Source organism: Phyllobates terribilis, unplaced genomic scaffold, assembly GCF_046119375.1.
Source record: "Phyllobates terribilis strain yellow unplaced genomic scaffold, ASM4611937v1 Scaffold_5__5_contigs__length_657084704, whole genome shotgun sequence".
Classification (NCBI taxonomy): Eukaryota; Metazoa; Chordata; class Amphibia; order Anura; family Dendrobatidae; genus Phyllobates; species Phyllobates terribilis.
In genome coordinates, this window is record NW_027362765.1 from 71,825,022 (window position 1) to 71,842,890 (window position 17,869).

Genomic DNA, 17,869 nt, shown 5'->3' on the forward strand with positions numbered 1-17,869 from the left:
AGGACAAAATCAGGATCTGTAAGAAAATTCAGAAACAAGCCGGGGTCAATACAGGAGTATACTAAACAAACAGGGAGAAGATGCACACCTAGCCAAGGAAATACTAAGCTATATCAGTCAGTTTCCAGCAGCAACCTTGAAGCCTAAGTAGGGTGTGGTGCTGGCTGGAGCATGGAGCTGATAACTTCAGCTGGACAGCATACAGACCCATACTGCCAGACCGGACGGTACTACAGGTCCCAACCACTCTAACCTTAGTGGCTGGACAGAGCCCACCATCCAGAGGTTCTGGTTCTGACAACTCTATCACCAGCACCGCCTGTAGAGTGACTACGGCAGCAGCAGAAGTAGTAGGAGCAGGTCCCGGTGGAGATGTGACACTCTGTATGAACAAACCCTAAAAAATTTACCACAGGATCTGTGAGGATGTAGAGCCCTGAATACACCGAGGCACCTAATCATGTGACCAGTGACTCCTCCCCACCATGTGACTGATCACATGACTGTGACATCACCACAGGTCCTGTAAGCACAGAGCAGCCATATATCCAGTGTGCGGCTCTGCAGGTGGAGGTATGTGGAGATTCCCCATTACTATTAACCCCCTCAGTGCTGAGCCTGTGATAAATCCCTGTATGTGACTATAATGTGATTGTGTGTTATACCGGGGGCAGGACGGGGCCATGACTGGATGTAGTGATCATGTGAAGCCGGTAACAGCTCCGGAGATTTCTTACATGGGATCTTTATGATGTTACATCGTCATCTTCTCCCCATTCAGGTCCCTACAATATCGGATCCTCTCAGTGGAGATCTTCTATATAAGAGAATTTTCCTGATTGACCCATCAAGGATGGATAGGGACAGGGACAAGATGGTGGAGAGGATATTACACCTCACCCTAGAGATCCTCTTCCGGCTTACTGGAGAGGTGAGAGATTCTGATGACGTCACATTACATCATTCTTATCTATGGGAATAACAGATGGACAGAACTGGAGAGGTGAGGACTCTGGAAATGTCTGTAGTGAGATTTATTAATGTGTCTCTCCATAACCAGGATTACACAGTAGTGAAGAAGACCTCTAGTGAGCGCTGTCAGGACCCTGTGTCTGAGGGATGGGGAAGACCCCTGAGCCCAATCACGGGACCTCCACCTCACCCCCTGATATATGAGGACATCAATGACCAGAAGATTCTAGAACTCACCTACAAGATGATTGAGCTGCTGACTGGAGAGGTGACACTGCTGGGAATGCTGGGACATTATACAGTAACGCTATGAAGGGATCAGGGGGTGACGATATCATTGTATGTGTCAGGTTCCTATAAGGTGTCAGGATGTCACCGTCTATTTCTCCATGGAGGAGTGGGAGTATTTAGAAGGACACAAAGATCTGTACAAGGACGTCATGATGGAGGTTCCCCAGGCCCTCACATCACCAGGTAATAGACAGGACTAAATACACACGGCCTATAATTATCTGTATGTAAACAATGAATTCAGTCCCTGTGTGTCTTTCCTCCAGTTCCATCCAGTAAGAAGACAGCACCAGAGAGATGTCCCCGTCCTCTTCTCCCACAGGACTGTAAGCAAGAAGATCCCAATGTTCCTCAGGATCATCAGGTACATGGAGAGAAGGTGTCATGAAATCTCCCCTATTATGTGTAAAAGACTGTGAAGGTCTTGTGTTCAGTCTTGTTTTATCCACCAATATAAGCAGCGGCGTAACTAAAGTCTGATGGGCCCCCTCCCCACCCTGATGATATATATATATATATATATATATATATATATATATATATATATGTATATATATATATATATATATAATCTGGTGATGTATTTATGTACTGATAATCATTCTGATGATGCATTCATATAATGATTATGGTTCTGGTGCTGTGTTCATGTAGTGATGATGGTTCTGGTGCTGTTCTTATGACTGATGATGGTTCTGGCACTGTTTTTGTGTACTGATGATGGTTCTGACTCTGTATTCATGTTCTGATGGTGGTTCTGCTGCTGTATTCCTGTATTGATGATCATTCTGGTGGTGTATTCATGTAAGGATGATGGCTTTTGTGCTGTGCTCTTGTACTGATGTTGGTTAGGGTGGTGTATCCATGTGCTAATTGTGGTTCTGGTGCTGTATTCAAGTAATGATGGTGGTTCTGGCACTGAATTCATGTACTGATTATGGTTCTGGCATTGTACTCATGCACTGATTGTGATTCTGATGCTGTATTCATGTAATGATTATGGTTCCGGTGCTGTATTCATGACTAATGATGGTTCTGGCTCTGTATTCATGTTCTGGTGGTGGTTGTGGTGATGAATGCATGTCCTGAGGGTGCTTCTCATTGTAAATTAATGTTGATGTAATAATCTTTAATTTATTGATACGTGATCATAACAGGGCCAGTGTGCTGTTGATTGACCACATGGACAAGATCATAACAGGGCCAGTGTGCTGTTGATTGACCACATGGACAACACAAAGATTGAAAGTACACTTTATATAGCTGCCAGCCAACAGCTATCTCGCCCGACTTTCACCCTATCACCATTGAACATCATTATCTCAACTGACGTCATCAGTTAGAGGCATCGATACACATTAAACTGTCAGAGAAACCCATTGGGATCAGAGGGTCATTAGTCTAATGTGTATGGAGGATTTAACTACTTATTACAGGTTATGTGCACCCTAAGGGTATGTGTACCTGATGTTTTTTAGACGACTGCAAACACAGCAAATTTATCAAGCAGAAGATGCTTCAGGAAATGTTGGCATCTTTTGTCTTCAAGCTTCTTTTTTGCATCTTTCAGTTGTTTTCCTGATATATATTGGCCACTGTTTTTTTATTCAAAAATTGTATTGAATAAACTAGACAGGGGTTTCCAAGTGAAAGCCACCTAAAGAATGGTGCAGTCACTTCTTTTAACCACTTTAACTCCATTTAGCATATATTTACCACTCTGTAACCTGCCTGAAAATACTTTGTGCTCACATACCCGTAGGATAAAAAACATCGGCGTACCTGCAGCATTTTAGAAGCAGAAGACGCTTTAGGAAAATGCAGATGGTGTTTACCCTGAAGTGTCTTTTCTGATATCTTAGGTCGTTTAATGCAGCTTTTTTTCCTCCGTTTTTGTCTTGTTTTTTTCTATTCCATATATAACAGGGTGGTGGAATCTGCCAGAAGAATAAATCTGTAACTTCTGTTAGCTGCTTCACAACTTTTGAAACTTGATGCAGTTAAAAGAAATCACAAAAGACTTATGTTGTTTTGACATTGCAATGCATATGTTCATTATTTTTCAGGTGATTTCCAGGCGGAATCAGCCTGAAAAGGAAGTTGTGTGCAGATACCCATAGTTTGACTTACCAGTACGGGGCATGACCACTTAAAGCGTAGGGCAGAATGAAATCCATTTTTGGTTGTGTGAGTGAAATCAACTCTCCTCTATGCCTTTTGAACTCCAAATAACAAGCACTCGGGGAATCAATACAGCACAACCATGGTGCACTAAGCAGGATTTCTGCTTATTAATGGACAGCTGTAGTTTAATTAGTGTCACAAACAAAGTAAATTTCCCACCGAAAGAAGTAGCTGGTAGGAATTTATGGGTGTGAACAGAAATCTGAAACTTCTCTGCCCAGCAGTGTTATTTCATCATCATGAACCAAGTGTTATGAGACAAGATGGATACACAGAGACAATATGGGGTATGTTCTTACACATTTCCCCACTTTTGTGACCTATTATGGGTATTTCAAGAGATACGTAGGCATGCTTCACATCAGTTCCCTACATGGACACCCATAATTATATCACACATCATCAACTACCTTCTGACAGAACTGTAGTTTTTCTTAGAGGCCTTACATCCATGTTCTGCTAGGAATTACAAAAGGAAGGTAGATGACTCGTGAAGTGAGGTTTGATCATGACATCAAAGCAATAAATCATCTCCATACTGAAGCAACACAATCTTTGGATATGGAGAATTCAATTTTTGCAAAATAGAGGACATTGCAACAGTATACATTGTCTGTGATTTTTGAAGTATTTAGGTAGAGATATATAATAATAATTACATAGCAAAAGTAAATTGGGAGTTTGCAGCCAGTTCTTGGGTGGATGGAAAGAAAAATTTACAATAAAGAAATGTTATCATTAGACCCCTTTAAGAAAGTATGCAAATGTACAGTCACTTGGAAATAGATATGTAGTAAATTAGTGCCTCCCAATTTACTAGGCTATGGCTATGTAACTTACCATGCAAATAGACAGCGTGTCTGAAACTCTTAACACGTCAGGATGACAATCAGAATGTCAGATATTAAAAGTAAAACACTCCTGTAGTTTGCGTGCTAAATAGGCATAATTAAAAAAAAATAATGTTCCTGTTTCAATTGGGATTTGAAATCTGACACTGTAGTTTCAGAGACTGATGCCTTACCATTGAGCTATCCAGTCAAGTTATAGTAACTGGCAGATTTTCTTGTCTTATGAGATCAACCATGAAAATACTAAGGGTGACTAAAAGTCATTGTGATTCTGAATCTGATGTTTGAAGAAAGTCACACATCAGACTCACACATCAGAATCAAACATCATTTGAATTTGGCTTGGAGGAGGTATTTCTGAAAGTCCCAATCAATTTCAAACAGGTTTGCACAGAAAATGATATAACCAAATAGAACTCCTAGGTTTCACCACCTGAGTTTATAGCTCAGTGATTAGTGCACCAGCTTTTGGACACAGAATTTTGGGTTCAAGTCCCATCAGAGAACAGTGACTTTTTTTAAATTATTATTACAGTTGTAAAAGTCACTTATCGAAGTCACTTGTCAGGATCATTTGTCAGGATCACTTGTCAGGAGCACTTGTCAGAATCACTTGTCAGACAGGATATTTAGCCTCAAACTGACATCATTCTGATGTTTGATTTTGATATCTGATCATTTCCTAAAATGGACATTGTACCTAGGAGCCTGAATCAATTCCTGCTCCTCCTCTTTAGGGAATTTCAATAGGTCTATTGAATCCTTCCCTTTCCACTCAGGATGCACTTTAAGAGTCCCTCCCTAATATTTTTTTTTTTTTACTAAAAAGCAGTTCACAGGTCTATCCAAATCGTCTATGAACAGGCAAAATATTTCTCCACCTTCTCATCTTTCTCCTGAGTTATGCCATTAAGTTTATGGATAGTTCCATCTGCTTTGTCAGAGCCCAACGCTGCAGGACTTTATTGTACTCTACTGCTAATGTCTTCAAATACTCAGTCCTATATCTGATAATCAGATATTCTTGACTGTCCTGTTTCTTGCTTATTTGTATCTACCAAAGCCTCAAGGTCTTTCCATGTATAGTTATATGTAATGTTTATCAGTTGGACCTGTCTGAAGAAAAGAACAGGCTTCTTGTCTGGGTCAGGAAGATGTTTTAGCATAGCTAACTTAGGTGTGCTCTCCATCAGCCCCACCTACTTCATTACTTTCGTCCTCCTCCCCTCTCCATGTCGATAAATTAGGCAGGTGGAAGATTTTCTTCTCTAGATACTACATACATTTTAGTCACCACAGGCATTCGGGGCATTGAGTTTAGGTCTGCATACCCGAGAAGTTGAAAAACTGTCTCTCTATCCTGTATTTTGTATGTCCACCTTCCCAGTCTTTTATAGGGAGGAGGTAGGGATGGTTCTGTCTGTCCAGTTTTGTCAGTCTGTCCAGTCCATTGTCAAAATATTCATACAACACTCTATCACCCATAGTGGTTTCTCTACATTCCCCCCTCTAATTACTTCCTCATTCACATTCTTTCACTGCTCAGCTTTAGACTATTGTCTTGTAACCAACCACGCTGCTCTCTCATGATCACTTGCTACTGAGACATATTCACACACCCCTATGGTTGGTATTTCAGTCTTTTCAACATCCTCTAACAATATGTAATGGCATTTTTGCCTTCATTTTCTCTAACCACTTTCATTTCTGTCTTCTCTTTGGGATTCTGTATCCATCTACTAAGGCAAGTTTCCATACTTGCCCCCCCCCAAAAAAAAACACCTCAGGAAAACGCTTTTGAAGCTTTTATCACAATGACGGCACATTTTTCTTTTGTGTAGGATGGCAGCAAGCCACTTTTAAATCCTACACTCGTGTGTAGTTTGGCACCAAGCCACGTTCATACCCTAAACTCGCGTGTAGGTAGGCAACAAACCACTTTCGAACCCTACATAATATGAACTCCAGTAAACCGACTATACGATACCCCTTATGTTAAGATGTTCCTTCTTTACAGCCAAATAAAACAAAGAAACACTAGTAATCCTCCAAGTATAAACAACACTATAATTCACATTTTACACCAATCCCAACACATGCACACAGTTTAAAAATTAGATATAAAATAGATATCTCTTCCGTTCTAGAACCAGACTATTTAATGCAAAATAACTTGCCGGAATGGAGGAGGACCACGCTCACTGTGAAAATGAAGCAAAAATGTAAGAATATGGTTCTTACCTTCTGCTGCAGATTTTTAGATATATTTTTCCTGGTGGTAAAATGCGTGACTGGTCCTTGTTCTGGTGCCACATTTTTGTGAGTGAAATCAACTATCCTCTATGCCTTTTGAACCACTAATAAGATGTGTTTTACAAGTGCTTGGGAAATCAGTACAATACAATCTTAACATAGTGGACTAAGCAAGATTTCTGCTTTATTAATGGACAGCTCAAGTTTAAATAGTGTCACAAACAAAGAAAACTTCCTGTTTAAAGATGTAGTCAATAGGAATTTATGGGAGTGAAGAGAAATGTGAAATTGCTCAGTGTTATTTGATCAAACCAAGAGTTATGGGAAAAGATGGTGTCAGGGCGACACCGGTGGGATCATACAATATCCCACCGCTGCCACCAATTTGTCAGGGATTCAGCACACACACGATCCCGATTACTCACTACGTAGTTATCGGCAAGCGAGCAGTGAGCATATGGCGTACACATCTCCGAATTCCAACGCATGGAATATGTGTATATGCCCCCATACGATCACTGGTACCTTCACGATAACCCAATTAAGATTATTCGCTGCCACCACCAATCAGTTTTAAATATTCAATAGAGGCCTGATTGGACACCTGCTTTCTGGTAGCTTATATGGCTTTGGGGGAGGAACGATTACAGAACAGAAGTAACAGAACTATTACATTTTGTATTTAATCCAAAGTGAGGCAGTGTTTATGAAAAAATATACATATTTATATAGATTTTACAAAGGGGGACAAAACAATACAGCATATACAGCTACACAAAATAAAAAGGGATTAATAGAAGAACTTACTAGACCGATCGTAGAGACGATTCAGTTTAGCTGGAGGGAAGAGCTCCAATGGACTGTTGTGGAACGGGACCACAGCTTACACAAATATGTATCTCCCAGCATGAGTATAGACCCATATTCAACTTGATCTTTTCTGCTGAAGGGGGCCCTGCCCACACACTCCCATGTGATGACCTCACGTGGGCTGTTTTCCATCCCTCATGGTCTTATTAAATCTCTAATTTCTGAGATAACTCCTTGCTGGTTGATCACAGAAGTTAGCAAGTGATGTCATCTTTTTTATTGCGAATTTACCTTTACTTAGAGACCACACATGACATGACTGCTGTCCGTTATTTTTGTGTTCTTGTGTTACAGCTCACCGGGAGGGCTCACAGATACGGAAAAATATGCCTACTGTTCCTTAGCTAGCCCCGCTGCTAAAAATATGTGTCCTATCACAATCAGAATTATAGAACTTTCAATATTGCATATTTCATGTTGGTGCCTACGAGTCTGCCTGATGTCTGGTGATTAAAGGAGTGTGCAAATGAGAATGACCCAGCTATTGTACGGAGTGTGATAGTTTCCCTTTGAAGCCTTAACAAGATATTTCCTGTCCCTTTCAGTTCTCTGGCCCATATGTTCAAAGGTGTCTATTCGTCACCCATGTCTCTCCATTTGGTATGGTAACTAGCCTGGATAATTGAGTTTGCCACTTCTTGTGTGTACTGCCATTTGCATAGAGACAGATCCTTAGATTGCTAGCTCTTGTCTATTGCAAATGGTATAGGGGAGGGGAATTTCAGAGGGAGAGAGAGATTTGTAATATTTTTTAATATTTTCTGACAGATGGATACACTGAGACAATATGAAGTATGTTCTCTCACAGTCGCCATGTTCATTTACTTTATTTAAATCATTTCACATGAGTTCTTCATCTGTTTCTGACTTTTACAATATTTATTTCAGGGTATAGATCTGACCCATATTAATACTGCAGAGACATATGTGAGGGGCAATGAGTGGTTTAAAGAGGAGATTCCCACGTATGACTACCCAGGTGAGTAGTGACCACTAAATGCAGAGAAGTCACAGATTCTTCTCAGTCACTGGATGGTGTAATTGTGTATTGATTTTTTTAGGGTTTGTTCACAAAGAGTTTGTTTATCTGGACTTTACGCCTAAAGATTTAATTGCAAAAAAAAGCAAACACCTTTTCACACGATTTTGTATGGTTGCCTCATCTGATTTCTGTCTATCACCGAACACTGTGCTTTGTGAATGTTTCTAAATTTAGTCAGTGTTTGGGATTCTCACTCAGGACCCCTGATATGGAAGGCAGAAACATTACTAGTGAGCCACAGGCTGCACTGCTATGTACACAATACATTTCTCAGCCTGAAAACCTCAGTAATATTCTTCTTGACAAGCACAATATTCCAGTATATAAATGGAGCGATTGCATTTAAAACGGTAGAAAAACTCATCATGCAGAACTTAGTTTTCCATTCTTAAAAAGGACACATATCGGAACCCAGACGGACCCCATAATAAATGGGATCACTCTGATTCTGATTGCATAGGTTGTACAACAGATACGTTTTAAACATGAATCCTTGCTTATTCCTATAATGGAACAGAAAAAAGAAAACTCCCAAACAAAAGTGTGAACACAGCTTGAGGCCTCCTTCCACCTTTTGCCATATAAAACAAGTATGTGAAAAAACAGTACTGGTGTTATCAGTGTTTTCCATCAGTGTGTCATCCGTGTGTTCATTTTTACCATCAGTGTTTTTCCAATATGGATAAAAGAAGTAAATTACAAAAGTTTATCCTATACTTTGCAATCCTAAAAACGGATGTCATCCGTGTGCGGTAAGTATTTTTCACATACCCATAGACTTACTTTGGCCCTTGTCATCCGTGATGCCAGAAAAAGCAGTCATGTCTCCATGTGTATAGCATGGACACATGGTTCGTGAAAAAACACAGACATGTGCATAGCACCATAGGTTATAATGGGTAAGAGTAATATCCTTGAAATAAAACAGATATCACACATACTGGAAAAATGGACGTGTGAAGGAGACCCGAGGCTGTCAGCCAAAAGAAAGAGGAGTCTGTTTTTAATTTGATATGTAGAGTAAACTTTCCCATACTGTGAATGGGTGTCACGGGTGTGTCAGAGGTGACAGAGAGTCGCCCTGCAGTTGGTTGTAGGAGATCTCTATGGTTGGGATTACAGACATCTTCTTAGAGGCTATCTCTAGGACCCAGCAGCTACCTTTCTCTAATTAACACCCTGCCTGGGTGTATAAATACCTGCTGTGTTTCAGAGGGAGTTGCTGGCGATATTGATTACTACTTGTGAAGGCTTAGCAAGATCAGTACTTCGTCATCTCTGGAGCTTGAGGACGTATACACATTTGTCTGGAGTCGTCTAAAGCTAAGCCCTTTCCCCCTGTTTGTGTACCCTTGTTGTCTATAGTGTTTAGTGGAGATCAACTAGTGCTCATCTCCTTCCTTCCCTAGCCATAGCCATATGCCAGGGAAATACAGGGCGAGGCACGCTTGCGGCGATTGGTGCAAAGCCAATACAGGGACGTTAGGGGAGACAGGGTGATGCTAGATCAACCTAGGAGGTCTCCACTTTCCCCCTTTCCCTAGAGTCTGGGCTCCCTTTCCCTCTTCCCTTTGTGTTTCACTAAGTCTTTCCCACACATGGCGTGACATTGGGTCTGTGAAAAAAATTGGTAACACTCAGATGTCATCCATGTTGTCATTGGAGTGCTGTTCATTCTTTGTAGTTTAGAGAGGTTTAGACAAATAAAAAAAAACTGAATGACACACAGATTGGGAAAACGGACGCAGGGACCAAGAATAGACCCAATATATTTAAATATAATTTTTTTTTAACTTCTAAACACAAAAAATTGATGTTTGATTGAGGCCTAAATCTATATTCACATTCTGAAGTGCATGCGGTTTGGGGGATTACATCTTTTTACACGAAAATTATATGCAAACGTGCTCCTGACATGCCCATCGAACTATTAAAGGGGTGATCCAAAGGCAAAATAATTTTCCTCCTAACTACCATATTTTTCGGACCATAAGACGCACTTTTTTCCTCCAAAATTTTGGAGGAAAATGGGGGGTGCGTCTTATGGTCCGAATGTTGGGGGGGGGGTGTATATTTATGTATGGTGTGGGGGGAGCGGTATCGGTGGAGGAGCAGGGCACAGGAGGCAGCAGCCGCCCGCTGCAGCCTACACTGTCCCCGCTGCTAAAGAAAATGAATATTCACTGGGGAGCACTGAATATTCATGCACCTTAATAGCTGTATACAGTGTAGCTGCGCTGCGGCTGCTGCCGGCTATCTCCTGTGCCCGCTGTTAAAGGCATGAATATTCAACCTCTCTCCACGCCCATGGGCGTGGGGAGGGGGTGAATATTCATGCCCTTTAATGAGCTGGCACAGGAGATAGCTGGCAGCAGCCGCAGCGCGGCTCCGCTGTGTGCCGGCTATGAAGGAGAGTGAAGTCACTGCTCCCCGCGCACACAGACCCGGCGTGGGGAGCAGTGACTTCCGGCAGCTGATCTCTCCTTGTGAGCCGCGCATGGCAGTGACGTCATGCGCAGCTCACATGGAGAGATCAGTGCAGGCAGACCGGACGCAGCGCTGGAGGAGAGAGAAGAAAGGTGAGTATGAGTGTTTATTTTTTTTTAATGTGCAGCCTGATGGGGATTAGGGGTGCCATGCATACCAGGACAGGGATGAGGAGTGCCATGCATACCAGGACAAGGATTAGGGGTGCCATGCATACCAGTACAGGGATTAGGGGTGCCAAGCATACCAGGACAGGGATGAGGGGTGCCATGCATACCAGGATAGGGATGATGGGTGCCATACATACCAGGACAGGGATGAGGGGTGCCAAGCAAATAAGGACAGGGATGATGGGTGCCATGCATATCAGGATAGGTATGAGGGGTGCCATGCATACCAGGATAAGGATGAGGGGTGCCATGCATACCAGGATGGAGGGATGCCAGGCATACCAGGATGGGGATGGGGACCACATATAAAAGGAAGGGGGGCGGCATATATACCAGGATGGGGGATATTGTCAGAATTGGGGGACATTACCCTATACCAGTGTCAGCAGAAGACCCCCTCCCTCTTAAAAGTGCATCATGACCACATTTTTTGCTTACATTTTTATTTTTTTATTTTCCTCCTCTAAAACCTAGGTGCGTCTTATGGTCCGGTGTGTCTTATAGTCCGAAAAATACGGTACCTATTTGTTGCCATAATCTAAGCTATTTTCTAATATACATGTATTAAAAATTCACTACCGTTCCCTAACTGCATTATCTATTAGTCTATTTTTTTTACTTTCTGTCTGATGACAATTAATTTGAGAGCCCCCAGTGCATCCTGGGATATTCAAAAGAAGCGTCATCAGCGACGCTCATTTCAGGGGCTGGTCCCTGCTCTGTCCCCTGTCTGCTGCCGGCTTATTACTGTGCACAGGAGATGGAGACAGCGCCCCGTTGACAGGTGACCAAGCAGGGACAGCCCCTGGAATGAGCGTCACTGATGATGCTTTGTTTCAGGGAGGGGGCAGAGGCTGTGACCTCAACCTCTGCCCAGAGCTCTGATGATACTTTATTTGAGTATCCCAAGATGCACTGGGGGCTCTCAAACGAATCATCAAAAGAGAGGAAGTAAAAAAAAATAGACAAAGAGATAGTACAGTTAGGGAACGGGAATTTTTAAAGCAAGTAAGAAAATAGCTTAGATTATGGCATCAGATAGGGAGTTAGGAGGAAAATGATTTTCCCTTCGGATCACCCCTTTAAGGGGATGCCCATGTTAGGTCTTTGGGGCTATTTTTTTTTTTATTGTCCTGTTTCAAGAGCCATGGTATTTTTATTTATTAGCTAACTTTTATTAACTCTTAATAGCGAGATAAAAAACAGCAATTCTGTTGTTTTTTGATGTTTTCAATTTTCTGCTATTCACGTGCTGCACATATAAGGTGTTACCTTTATTCTGTGGGTCCGCACAATTTAAATAGTTTTATTTGTTTCACTACTTTCGTACAATACAATAAATGCAAAAAAAACTATTGTTTTTGTGTCGTCGTATTCTGCAAGCCAGATGGTTTACACTTTTTCGTCAACAGAAATGTACTGTATGACGGCTTATATTTTGTGGGAGAAGCTGTATTTTTCAAGTGATGCCATTTTCTGGTAAATATGACATTTTGATTATGTTATATTACAATGTTTTTATAGATGGAATGTAGAAAAGAAACAGAAATTCTAAAATTGTTTCTTCAGCAGGATAAGTTGTAGTTTTCACTGGTGCCATTTCTGGGTACCGACAACTTTTTGATAACTTTTTATTTCAATTTTTGTAAGACTGTGTTAGCAAAATCTAATAGTTCTTTTGTTTTCTGTATTTCTTATTCTTATGATGTTCACCGTGGAGCATTTATAACAATATCATTTTAAAGTACAAGTCAATTGCATCACTTGTGCATCAGATTTGAAAATCAATTCTGTTTACCTTCTTTTCTAAGCAAGTTATTCCTTGTGAACCATCAGGCACCATTTTTTTTTTCAATGGCACAGAACTCCATCATGTGACTATATATTAACAGCTGATCACCGGTTGTGAAAGGAGAGGATGATAGACAGTATGTGGGTGAGGTTATGGTAAACAATCTTAGAAAGTTGAGAAGGGAGGAGCTGAGCTTGCTTTGTGCTAGTTCATGGGAAATCAAAACACACCATGTGACCAACACTGGGGAAACACCCCTGGATGGAAAATGTATAAACATAAAAGAGGTGAAAAAACAGCTATGAGGGTTTCTGATAAAAAGGAAAGTTTAATGCTAAAAACAGATAAGAGCAACTTGATTAACAACAGAAACTTAGTCACGTGTAGTTACTGATTGTTTATGTGCTCAAAGGTGTCCTACCTGATGTATATACAGCAGCCTCAGTGTCTCCTCTGTGATGTACACGGCAGGCTCTGTGTCTCATGAGACATACATACAGCAGTCTCACTGTATCCTATGTGATGTAAACATCTGTTTTGGTATCTCCTATGTGATGTATATGGCACTCTGTGTCTCCTATGTGATGTATACTGCAGACGTCCCACTGCTTGAGTTCTATAAATGTAACATGAGCAGTGATTAATTTCTCACTGTGAGGAAACATGCAGTGTAATATATATCTGTGTTCGGTACAACTTTCTGCTGTGAATTCTTTACAAAACTTATGAAAAAGAGTTGACTGTCCTCCACACTGTCTCAAACCTGGAAAAGCAGTTATGAGTAGCAACATCATTAATACCATCTAACATAACAGCCTCACCAAAGAGAAGCAGTTGTAGGTATTACATTAGGGGTGAGTTAAGTAAATGTTTGACCAAATATAGCAGAATAAATTTCAAGTTGATAGTTTTGCATGGCCCCCGAATGATGGCATAAATATCCACATGGGTCTTGGCAGAAAAAAATGTTCGCTGCCCCTGATATAACTGGTAATGATGGGTGACAAGAAAAGTGAATCATGAACCTAAGGAGAAGACGAAATTAACAGAGAAGTGAAAAGTTTAAAAGGCACAACCTGGAGGCCTAACGTCATAATCTAATCGTCCTAAGTTTGTGGTCTACTTTCTTAGTCAATTTATTTGTATTACAATTTGCATGAAAATACATGATATTAATATGATTTCATTGCAGTGTTATTGAAAAATAATAAAATCACTTTTATTCTTGGCAGATGAGTGTACCAGGAGCTCAGAAGGACATCTGATATTTTCAGATTTTGCAGCAGATGATCATGGTATTACACCAGATACATATGAAGAACATACCATTATGTCAGATATACCTCAAGCCCTTCTCAGAAAGAATCTTTCATCTGATCAGTTTCAACAGGTCCTTTCTCCTGCTTCATCAGTGACCGATATGCAAAACAAAAGTCAGAAATGGACCGTTGAACATGAACTAGCTCTTAAAGAAGAGAAACCATTTTTATGCTCAGAATGTGGGAAATGTTTTATACAGCAATCAGAGCTTGTTGTACATCAGACAGATCACACACAGGAGAAGCCATATTCATGTTCGGAATGTGGGAAATGTTTTAATAAGAAATCACATCTCGATACACATCAGAGAATTCACACAGGGGAGAAGCCATATTCATGTTCAGAATGTGGAAAACGTTATAATGAGAAATCCAAACTTGTTATACATCAGAGAATTCACACAGGGGAGAAGCCATTTTTATGTTCAGAATGTGGTAAATGTTTTATACAGAAATCACAGCTTGTAGTGCATCAGAAAACTCACACACAGGAGAAACCATATTCATGTCCAGAATGTTTGAAATGTTTTAATGGGAAATCTGATTTTGTTAGACATCAGAAAATACACACAGGAGAAAAGCAATTTTTATGTTCAGAATGTGGGAAATGTTTTAATGGGAAATCAGATTTTGATAGACATCAGAAAATACACACAGGGGAGAAGCCATTTTTATGTTCAGAATGTGGTAAATGTTTTAGAAAGAAATCAAATCTTGTTGTACATCAGAGAATTCACACACAGGAGAAACCATATCCATGTTCAGAATGTGGGAAATGTTTTTTTCAGAAATCACATCTTGTTAAACATAAAAGAATTCATACAGGGGAGAAGCCATACTCATGTTCAGATTGTGGAAAATGTTTTACAGAGAAAACAAATCTTGTTAGACATCAAAGGATACACAAGGGGAAGTAGTGATCTTTTTATTTAATTTTATTGAAAAAATGTAAGAAAAAAATGTAAGTTATAGTAAAGTCACACATTTACGAGAAAAGGTGAAAATAATTTGGAGCATTAGATGATTATTAGAAAATGTATGCAATTACCAATTTGTAATTGAAAAACGTAACTATCTACAGACATCACACCTAATTCCTCCACATCTACAGCAATCGCACCTAATACTTCCATACCTACAAACGTCACACCTACTACCTCCACACCTACAGGCACCCCATCTACTACCTCCACACCTATAAAATCCTTTTTGACTCAACCATGTTTTTCCAGAATATTTATTCACAAATAAATTATGAGACAATTTCTCCTAGTGATTTGCTTCTTTTAGAGTCAACATGACAGCCTTTGTGAACTATTTGTTGAAGGTGTCATCTTGGTGTAAAACTGGTAAATATTTTGATATCATTTTTTTTTATTCTATCCTATTACTCATGGTGAATATCTCTTACGTCTTTTTAATGGAATTGTAATAAATAAGATTTGACATGTTAAACAATGGTGATGTTAAACTTTGCATTCCTGTGCTCCGTTTGTTGATCTATTGCTGCCTGACCTTGGACCTCGTTCTTACCATCCATTTGCCTAGCTCTTTTGCTCTTATTTGCTATCTTCCTGGTATTGTGACTTCGGACCATGACCTGACTTCACCTCTGTCTTTTCCCTTTTGTTTACTACGTGCTCTCTTGGTAACTGACCTCGAAATGTTTGACTACCCTACCTCACGGCTTGTTTATGAGTAGCCACCAGCATCACAACTTTGCACATATTTCATGCTCATTTCTCACCTAAAATCACAGGGAATATGATATACATCTGTTTATATGGCATATGTGTTCATTCCCCTATTATCTACATATATTTCATATTCATTCACCACCTAACAAGCACAGGGAATATAATATACACCTTTTTTTTTATAAAGAATATATGTTCATTTCCCTGTAATCTACATGTATTTCATGTTCATTTCCCACCAAGCAAGCACAGGGAATATAATATACACCTGTTTATATGTAATATATGAAATAGGAATTGTATTACTGCTATGGAAAATAAGTTAAAAAATGAAGGTACTTAGAGCATAAACTGACCAATTCATGGGAGCCCAACATTCAGTGACAAGGCTTACCCCTTTGTTGGGACCCTGACCTAACATTATACCTCTCCCGGGTTAAAAGACTACAATTATATGGGCAGCTAGGATCAAGCTCTATTTAAAACCGCCATAAACTGATGGGTGGAGTGCTCAGTCAAAAGGCATGTATTACAAATATCAAAAGATTGACCATCACTTTCAAACAGAAAATAGAGCACTTAGCTCAGAAAGGGGAGCCACGTCCCCTGTTTGTACAAAATACAAGAGATTACATCAAAACCAAAAAACTGAGAGAGACTATAAACTGGTATACGAGCACAGTGTAAGAGCTCTTTCACACTGTGGCCATTTCACAGACAAAACACCCCCCAAAAAACACCACCTCCTCTGTTCTTTCTGAAGTCTTCATCGTAACTCCTTCTCGTGGGTGGAATTGCATCTCTCTGCTCAGTGCATAAATTAATAATAACTATTTCCTTCTTGTTTAGTGATCTGCTCTCTCCGAGACTCGAACCAACGATCTTGTGATTTCAAGTAGCAGCTCTAGCTATGAGCCAGAGCCCACAATGATACACAAAGAAGAATTTGGTAATCTTGAGCTGTATTGCAGGCAGTGAACCCAGAAGCAAATTATATATGTACATAGAGATACCTTGTAGACAACAGTGTGTTTCTATGTGCAGATGTGAAGCCGTGTTTTTCCAATTCGAAACTTTATTGAAGGTTTTAACATATCATCACATAACACAAATCATAAATCAGATATATAGTTATTCTCAAACATGTAGATAAATGGGCAATCAACAAAGACACAAGACAAAGACATAAGGGGGGCAGACATCAAGAAAGAGGCAGCAGGTGGGCACCAGTCCTGGTGAAGACTGAGTGTTACTTCAAGCCACTCACAGCAGTTCCAGTGATTAGTTTACATAAGAATTGATTTAAATAATGGGGAATCTAGGAAGATGTCACAGTGGTACCATTTGTTAAGGAATTTGGGTCTTTCCTCGGGGGAGTGTATAATCAATGACTCCATGTGCTGAGTGGTGGCGACCTCCGAAACCCATTCCTCCATAGATGGGGCAATCGGAGACTTCCCGTGTCAGGGAATAACCGTCTTTGCGGCTTGGAGAAGATGCCTCAAAAGCGATTTTTTAAAACTAGATCCAGACATGTGGAACATGAACAGCAGGACTGCCTCTGGCTTTGTGGGTATTGACACACCCGTCACCTCCTCAATCACCCTAAGGACTCCCTCCCAAAATGATGAGAGAACAGGGCAAGACCACCAAATGGGTGTCATGGTGCCCTCATACAGTCCGCAACTCCAGCATTGCTTGGAAACACATGGAAACCACCGGTGGAGAAACGCGGGGACCCGGTACCATCTCACAACAATTTTGTAGTTTGTCTCTTGAGCCTTAGTAGCTATAAGAGATTTGAAAGAGAGATGGAAGCACCTCTGCCATTTTTCAGCATAAATCTTTAGTTGCAATTCGGTCTCCCAATCCACGTCAGAGGCTGATAAATATTTATATAAGATCGAGATCGCATGTTCAGTCCTCGAGGGGGAGGTGCAT

General features: G+C 40.4%; 1 pseudogene; it reads left to right on the plus strand.

Annotated features, from left to right (window-relative positions):
* Positions 1-797: 797 nt before the first annotated feature.
* Positions 798-17,869, plus strand: part of LOC141270768 (uncharacterized) — a 153,781-nt pseudogene continuing 136,709 nt past the window's right edge.